Genomic DNA, 9,727 nt, shown 5'->3' with positions numbered 1-9,727 from the left:
CGCAGGCGCGGCCGAGCCCCAGTGGGCGGGGCATCAGTGAGTGAGCTGCTTTGAGTGGGATGTGTCGACTGAGCCCGAGATCCAGTCGCTCCCCAGCGGGGCGGGGTTCTCGGCTCTTCGTCCTGAGGAAGTCGCGGCAGGGCCTGGAGCGGGGCGGGGAGGGACGACGGGCGCATTAAAGAGGGATGTGTATGCGAAAATAGGACTCTCCGTGGGGCCAACCGGAGAGGTGTGTGACCAAGGACAGCGCTTGTGTATCTGTCTTTGGAGTGGTTCTGGGTGCGATGTTTTTCACTGAATGTGGCTGGTTGTGTTTGAGATGGTGCGACTGGTGGGATTGGAATGCGGTTTATGAAGATTTTATGACTGGAATTGTGTCGGGCTGTGTCGGACTGAGAATGTTGTGAGGGCCTGTGAGATAGTGGGGCTGACTGAGTGCATGAGGTTGCGTTTCTGTGAACCTGTCTGTAATTGAGCATTTATGTGGATCGGTTTTGGTAGATTTGTTTTCCTTGGGCCTTCTCTGCAGACCCTGAATGTGAGTCACTCAGTGTGTGTCTGAGAAACGACCTGCCTGATTGTGTGGCGAGTGTGTGTGCTTCTGGTATGTTCCTGCAGGACTGTGAGGAGGTGGCTCTCTGGATGATTGGATGTGACCAGGAGCCTCACTCTCCTCAGCTCTGAAACAGAGAAAGGAATATTGCATCTTCAAGGAGCATCAACTTTACTGAAGGATTTATTGAAAAAACGGACTTTTCTGGGAAATTATTTCACATTTAATCACAGGTTTCTTATGGAGAAAAATGCAAATAAGCATTACTTTAAAAATAAGATTTCAAAGGAAATTCCTGCATAGAGTAGTTGATTTGCTTCTGCCCCAAATTCCCATGAGTGGGCTTTTCCTCTCTCATAGTGTTAAGGGGATTTTGTTAGGAAGATTTAAGAAGCCCTAGTCTATGAAAAAACATCTTTACACAGAAGAGAAGCAGTATGGCTAGAGCAGACAGTCCAGGATTAGGAAGTCAGATATCTTGAGTTCTGGATCAGACACTATTTTCCCTTTGTTAAAGGAGGGCAAGAAACTTGTTTAAGACTCAAAGCATGAGTTCATACTGACATTACTAATTCAAATTTAACATTACAGGGTTTTATTCTTACCTTTTATTTTATATTTCTGCTTCTTTTCTCTAACAGAAATCCTAGTTCCTAGTAATATTAACATATTTATTTATTTCCCTTAGCCTAGAATTGCTATAAAATAGTTTAAAATTGTAATACAAATATTATTACTAACAATCAAGCCTGTAAATATAATTTTAGACTGTAGTTCTTTTAAAGCAGGGGTTGGCAAGCTATAGCCTGCAGGCCAAATCTGGCCTGCCACCTGTTGTATAGCTAGTGAGTGTCTATGGTGTCTGTTTTTTTAATGGTTTAAAAAAATCAATAATAATAATAATCAAGAAGAATAATATTTCATGAGGTGTGAAAATTATATATTTCAATTTCAGTGTCTTACACAAAGTTTTATTGGGACATAGCCATCCTCCTTTATGTATTGTCTATGGCTACATTTGAACTACAAGGGCAGACTTGAGTAGTTAGTGTAGACTGAATGGCCTGTGGGTTCTCATTATTCATGGTAGTTATATTCTATAAAGTTGTTGCAAACACTGAATTAGTGAACTGTTGCTCCTAGCAGAGATATAAAGTTAGTTTCCTATAAATAACTGGTTACAACATTTTCCTCAACCAGTCAATACATAACATTGTTTTATGTGTTTCTATTTAAAGATACTTTTTATATGTTATTGATTTATTGACATTGAACTCAAGGCCAACAACAGCATAACTCATTCCTGAATGAAGTTTATCTAACACATGTATTGTCTCTGTAAGGCACATCTCTGTAATCCTTCTTGCCCTTAGGAACACTAGACAACACTTCAGCATAAACTTTGGGGCCATTTTAAACAGCAAAATCACCAACAAAAAGCACAAAGATGAGGGACTTCCCTGGTAGTCCAGGGGGTAAGACTCCGTGCTCCCAATGCAGGGGGCCAGGGTTCAATCCCTGGTTGGGGAACTAGATCCTGCATGCATGCCACAACTAAAGATCCCACATGCCACAACTAAAACCCAGCACAGCCAAAAATAATAATAATAAATAAATAAATATTTTTTAAAAAGCACAAAAATGAGAGGAAAAAAGTAATACCACACTGAGAAAAGGATATGTATTTATGGTATAAGAATAGAAACAAGGGCTTCCCTGGTGGTGCAGTGGTTAAAAATCCACCTGCCAATGCAGGGGACACAGGTTCCAGCCCTGGTCTGGGAAGATCCCACATGCCATGGAGCAACTAAACCCATGTGCCACAACTACTGAGTCTGCACTCTAGGCCCCACAAGCCACAACTACTGAGCCCATGTGCCACAACTACTGAAGCCCACGTGCCTAGAGCCCATGTTCCACAAAAAGAGAAGCCACCGCAATGAGAAGCCCACACACCACAACGAAGAGTAGCCCCCATTCGCCGCAACCAGAGAAAAGCCCGCGCTCAGCAACGAAGACCCAACGCAGCCAAAAATAAAATAAAATAAATTAATTAGAAAAAAAAAAAACAGAAACAAGAAGGCAGAGGGTACCCTATTTGACTTCAGCTGAGAACATGTGTGTCGGGAGACTCATAGGTCATCGATTTTCACATGCCAACGAATGACCAAAAAGGTGCTGGGAGTATTGACTCTGGGGTTACAAATGAATTTTAGCAAGTAGGTTAGTTTGCAAATATGGAATCTGCAAATAATAAGGATAGACTGCATTTACTATCTGGCCTTTTACAGAAAAAGTTTGCTGGCTCCTGTTTTAGAGTATATCCTTCTTAATTATAGAGTGTTTAAAAACTACTTGAAATAATTCTTTTCCTGTGCCATCAATAAATTCCATAATTAATTATAACCCATTAAATAAATTAAAATCCATAAACAAGAGAAAAAGAAGAATGCCAGCTAATAAGTTTGTTTTACATGGCTGTGAACTCTGCTTCAAGTACATTTACAATATTTGGATTTGATGAAGATTTTTGTATAGTATGATGTTTTCCTTTAAGTTCACATTCATTTCTGTTGTCTTCTCTCATGTCACCTATCATCTGCAGTTAGGTAAGATAGTGACATTGTTAAAATGGATACATCTTCATGGCATGAAGGCTATCCATTGGTAGGATAATATTATAACAATTTATCAGGCAATACTGAGTTTTCTTTGAAGTCAGTCTCTATCTGATTTTTCCCAATGCTTAATGTTTGCCTTGCCTGCTGCTGACCAGCACTTCTGCTTCTTTACAGAGCCTTGACACTCATAGTGCCACTTGCATTGGTGCAAACAAGGTGCCCAGAGAATAGCTTTTCCAAAGCTGGGCAATAGCTGGGTGAATGAGTTCTGATTACAAAAGATGTGCTGGTAGTTTGTGTGCATTCTCAAATGGATTTCTACTGGTCCCTGTCCAGGGAGGGAGGGGACTATTGCACTGGTCACTCCTTAGGTGTAGATTGCCTAGACTAAACCTCATATTTGCTTACTAAAGGGTTGTGCATCCAATTTCAGTGTGTGTGTGTGTGTGTGTGTGTTCCCCACACCACCAAGCAATTCTTGGACACCAGCTTGGTGTCCTGCAATTGGACTCAATTCTGACTCTGTGTACCTGGAGATGGTGTCAGATCCCAGAGGTTAAGGACTCAGCCCTACATCTCCCCACCCCCAACTTCAGATGCCAGTTGCAGGCATCTGGCATCCAGGTTATCACCTGTGCCTCTGACCAACTGGTTATAGATTGGAGGTTCGAACAACCCCCTCCTTGGGTTTGATTAATTTGCTAGATCAGCTAACAAGACTCACAGGAACATTTTGCTCCGTGTGCCACTAACGTATATTCTGTGTCTATGGATTTCTTTTGATGGCGTTCCACTAAGTCCCAGACTGGATAATTTCAAACGAGGTGTCTTCTACAATAGTTCACTGATTCTTTCTTTTTATTGGTCGACTCTGCTATTGAAGCTCTCTATTAAATTCTTCAGTTCAGACATTGTATGCTTTAGCTCTAGGATTTTTTTTTTATGATTTCTGTTTCTTTGTTGAACTTCTCATTTTGTTCATACATTGTTTTCCTAATTTAGTTTAGTTGTCTGTCTGTGTGTACTTGTAGTTTGCTGAACTTCTTTAAGAGGATTATTTTGAATTCATTGTCAGACAGTTCATAGATCTCCATTCCTTTAGGGTCAGTTATTGGAGCTTTACTAGTTTCCTTTGGTGGTGTTATGTTTACCTGATATTTTGTGGTCCTTGTATCCTTGAGTTGGTAACTGCACATTTGATTAAATGGTCTTCTCTTCCAGACTTTACATATTTGCTTCAGCAAGGAAAGAACTTCACTAGTTTACTCAGCTTGGGGTACTGGATTGGTGAGCTGGTAGCATCCATGAGCAGCTGGGGCTTGCAATCAGGGTCTCTAGATGGGTGAGGCCACTGCCCATGCTCTGAGGTCAGGGGTTGCCACTGCCTAGGCTCTGCTGTTGCGTGGAGTCACTTGCTGGGCTCTGCAATCACTTCTGGTCACATGGGGATATCAGGCTGTGTTCCCTGACAGGGCAGTGCCACTGGTTGGCTTCTGTGATTGGGCAGGGTGGCAGGGTGTGCTCTGAACTGATCTTGGTTGGCTGGGCCTCAGGCTGTGCTTCCTGACTAGATGCTGCCACTGGCTGGAGTCTAAGTTCAGGCAGGGCCATAGGCCAGGCTTCATGGTAGTTTGGGGCCTCAGGCTGTACTCTGCAATCAGCAGGGGCTGCAGGTTGTGCCCCAAAGTTGGGTGGGGCTGCAGGCTGGGCTTTGTGACTAGATACACCATTGGCTCCACTATTGGGCATGGTCACTGGCCAGGCTCTCTGGTCAGGCAGGGGCTCCTGCTGTACCCCACAGTTGGTTGGGTCTGGAAACTGTGCTCCATGGTTAGGCTAGGTCATTGTTCAGGCTCCATGACTAGGTGGGACCACAGTCTATGTTTTGCAATTGGGTGGTGTCACTGGCTGAGCTCCCTGCCTACGCAAGGACCCAGGCTGTTTTCAGTAATTGGGCAGGGTTGTGGTCTGGGATCGGCTACTGGGTGGAGTTGTAGGCTGGGCTCTGTGGTTGGGCCATAGGATGTGCTCTGCAGCTGCTGAGCATCTGTGGCTACACTCCCCAGAGGAATGGAACTAGATGCTATGCTCAGCTGTTTGGTGGTACTGTTAGTTTGCAACCCTGCCTGGGTAGGCCAAAGGATATGTTCTGTGGGTCCTAGGTGTCTGTGGTCAGGCTTCCTGGTGGGGTGAGACTGGTAACTATGCTTAGCAGTTCCTCTCCTGCCTGAGTGGAGCCACAGAATGGGCTCCATGGCCAACACAGCTCATTGGCTGGGGATCCAAATCAGGTAGAACTGCTGACTGAGCTCCCTGGCCATGGGACCACTAGCTCAGTTTTACAGGTGGGCAAAGCTACTAGCTAGGATCTTTGCTCAGGCACTGCTGTAAGCAGGAATACAGTCTGTAAAGATCTAAATGCTGGTTGATTCTTTGTCCACCTCCCTTCTTCATCTCTATCTGATCACTTGTGGTAGAACTCTATAGGCTCCCCCAGTAAATCCCATGAGGTAACACCTGAGTGGGTTTCCTGGAAAGTCCCACAATGCTGGGGAAGCTACATGTCCACCTTGGGTCCTCTTTTTCCTACTGGAATAACTGTAGGCCTGGGGGGCCCTTCTTGGTACAGTGTTGTGCTGGACTGGGGGAGGGGCAATGTGGTCAAAAGGAAGCCACTCTTCTTACCCTTCTATTGTGGTTCTTCTCATTCTTTGTGATCAAGCAGGGGTTTTTCACAATAGTGTCTTGTCTATGGATAGTTTCTGGTTGGTCTTCTTGTGAGGGGGATTGAAGTTGGGAATGATCGGTGATGCCATCTCATGTGCCCAGTCTCTAAAATGTTCAGTTTCCAACAAAAAATTGTGACACATGCAGAGAAACCAGAAAGTGTGACCCATACACAGGAAAAAAGCAACAAACAGAAAATTTCACTAATAAGGTTCAGACAAAAACTTCAAAGTAGCCATTATAAATATCTCAAAAGAACTAAGTTAAACCATACTTAAAGAAGTAAAGGAAGTTATGATGAAAATGTCTTACAAAAATAGACAACCCTCAGAATGGGAGAAAATATTTGCAAATGAAGCAACTGTCAAAGGATTAATCTCCAAAATTTACAAGCAGCTCATGTAGCTCAATATCAAAAAACAAACAACCCAATCCAAAACTGGGCAGAAGACCTAAATAGACATTTCTCCAAAGAAGATATACAGATTGGCAACAAACACATGAAAGAATGCTCAACATCACTAATCATTAGAGAAATGCAAATCAAAACTACAATGAGGTATCACCTCACACCAGTCAGAATGGCCATCATCAAAAAATCTACAAACAATAAATGCTGGAGAGGTTGTGGAGAAAAGGGAACCCTCTTGCACTGTTGGTGGGAATGTAAATTGATACAGCCACTATGGAGAACGGTATGGAGGTTCCTTAAAAAACTAAAAATAGAACTACCATATGACCCAGCAATCCCACTACTGGGCACATACCCTGAGAAAACGATAATTCAAAAAGAGTCATGTACCAGAATGTTCACTGCAGCTCTATTTACAATAGCCAGGACATGGAAGCAACCTAAGTGTCCATCAACAGATGAATGGATAAAGAAGATGTAGCACATATATACAATGGAATATTATTCAGCCATAAAAAGGAATGAAATTGAGTTATTTGTAGTGAGGTGGATGGACCTAGAGTCTGTCATACAGAGTGAAGTAAGTCAGAAAGAGAAAAACAAATACTGTATACTAACACATATATATGGAATCTAAAAAAAAAAAAAAGTTCTGAAGAACCTAGGGGCAGGCCAGAATTAAAGATGCAGATGTAGAGAATGGACTTGAGGACACAGGGAGGGCAAAGGGTAAGCTGGGACAAAGTGAGAGAGTGGCATGAACTTATATATACTACCAAATGTAAAATAGATAGCTAGTGGGAAGCAGCCACATAGCACAGGGAGATCAGCTTGGTGCTCTGTGACCACCTAGAGGGGTGGGATAGGGAGGGTGGGAGGGAGACGCAAGAGGGAGGAGATATGGGGATATATGTATATGTATAGCTGATTCACTTTGTTATAAAGCAGAAACTAACACACCATTGTAAAGCAATTATACTCCAATAAAGATGTTAAAAAAATAGGGAATATAAATAAAGAGAAAGAAATAAGAAAGCCAAATGGAAATTCTGGAGTTGAAAATAACAATAACCAAAATAAAAAATTTACTAGAGCGGCTCAGTAATAGATTTGAATTGGTGAAGAAGGAATTAGCAAACTTGTAGATTGATAGAGATCTAACAATCCAAAGAACAGAGAGAGAAATGAAGAAAAGTAGACAGCACCTCAGAGAAATATGGGACACCAATAAGAGCACCAAATTATGCATAATGTGAGTAACACAAGGAAAGGAGAGAAGGAAAAGAGCAGAAAAATATTCAAAGAAATCACAGCAGAAAAATTCCTAAATTTGATGAAAAACATGAATTTACACAGCCAAGAAACTTAATGAACTGCAAGATGGATAATCACACAGAGATCGACACATAGAAACATCATAATAAAAACACTGAAAGCTAAACACAAAGAAATCTATTGAAAGCAACAGAGCAAACCAACTTGTAATGTATAAGAGAACACCAATAAGATGAATGGCTGACTTTTCAATAGAACAAATGGAGAACAGATAAAAACTGAGAGATTTATTTACTAGCAGATACACCTTATAAGAAATACTACAGGGGGACTTCCCTGGTGATCCAGTGGTTAAGACTCTGTGCTCCCAATGCAGGGGGCCCAGGGTTCGATCCCTTGTCAGGGAACTAGATCTCGCATGCCACAACTAAGAGCCCACATGCCGCAACTAAAAGATCCTGCCCGCATGCCACAACTAAAAAGATCCCACATGCTGCAACAAATATCCCACATGCACCAACTAAGACTCGGCACAGCCAAATAAATAAATAAATATTTTTAAAAAGATAAGAAATACTACAGGAAGCTTTTCAGGTTAAAAGCAAGTGACCTCATACAGTAATTCAAATCCACATGAAAAAAACAAAGAGTACCAGTAAAGATAATTACTTAATTATAAAAGTATATAAATGCATATTTCTTTTCTATTCTTCTCTTTACTCATTTAAAAAATAATTGAATAAAACAATATGTATATAATAGTATTTAGGACCTATAACATATAGAAATATATTTGCCAGTAACAGCACAAAGAAGGTGAATGGGAGCAAAGATGTACCAGGCTAAGGAAACACCACCCAGTAAAGGGTGGTAACTCGAATCCACAGGAACAAATGAGACCCATAAATGGTCAACAAGAAGGTTAATATAGCAAACTCTATAAATATATACTTCTTCTCCTTTCTTATCTCAGCTTCTTTAATAACCATAAAATCATGTAAAGCAATAGTTAAAATAATGTATTGTTGGATATGTAGCATATATAAGTATAATATGGATAACAATATAGCAAGAAAAGGGGGAGAGGGAGGGACTACGCTGGTGGCGCAGTAGTTAAGGATCCACCTGCCAGTGCAGGGGACACGGGTTCGATCCCTTGTCTGGGAAGATCCCACATGCTGTGGAGCAACTAAGCCTGTGTGCCACAACTGCTGAGCTTTCGCTCTAGAGCCCGTGAGCCACAACTACTGAAGCCCGTGCACCCTAGAGCCCATGCTCCGCAACAAGAGAAGCCACCACAATGAGAAGCCCATGCACTGAACGAAGAGAAGTCCCTGCTCGCTACAACTAGAGAAAGCCCATTTGCAGCAACAAAGATCCAATGCAGCCAAAAATAAATAAATAAAATAAAATAAATAAATTTACAAAAAAAAAGAGGGAGAGGGAATAGAGCTATATAGGAGTAACATAACCATATCTCTAAATCTGAAATAGATTCTGATAATGTAAGATACGTATGGTAAGCCCTAGAGCAACCACCAAGAAAATAACTTTTAAAATATGGTAAAAAAAATCATTAAAAGAATTTAAATGTTATGTTAGAAAATATTCACTTAATGCAAAATAAAGAAGTAAAGAATAATAGAGGAACAAAAAGGGCATAAGACATAGAAAACAAAAGTAACAAGGCAGCAATAAATGCAACAATATCAATAACATTAGATGTGAATGAATTAAACAATCCAATCAAAAAGCTGAGATTGTCAGACGGTATTTATTTTTTAAAGATCCAACTATATTCTGTCTACATGAGTTACACTTTTGATTTAAAGATACAAAAAAGTTAGTTATAAACCAACCATAACAAAGCTGGATTGGCTATACTAATACCAGTCAAAGACAGAGTAAAACATGGGAATTCCCTGTCGGTCCAGTGGTTAAGACTTGGCGCTTTCACGCCATGGGCCCAGGGTTTGATCCCTGGTCAGGGAACTAAGATCCCACAAGCCCCATGGCATGGCAAAAAAAAAAAAAGAAAAAAAAAAGTAAAACAAAAAAGTTACTAGAGATAAAGAGGGACCATTTATTATGATGAAAGGGGGCTTCCCTGGTGGCACAGTGGTTAAGAATCCGCCTGCC

This window comes from Balaenoptera acutorostrata, chromosome 19 (genome assembly GCF_949987535.1).
Source record: "Balaenoptera acutorostrata chromosome 19, mBalAcu1.1, whole genome shotgun sequence".
Taxonomy (NCBI): Eukaryota; Metazoa; Chordata; class Mammalia; order Artiodactyla; family Balaenopteridae; genus Balaenoptera; species Balaenoptera acutorostrata.
Note: the sequence above shows the minus strand (reverse complement) of the source record.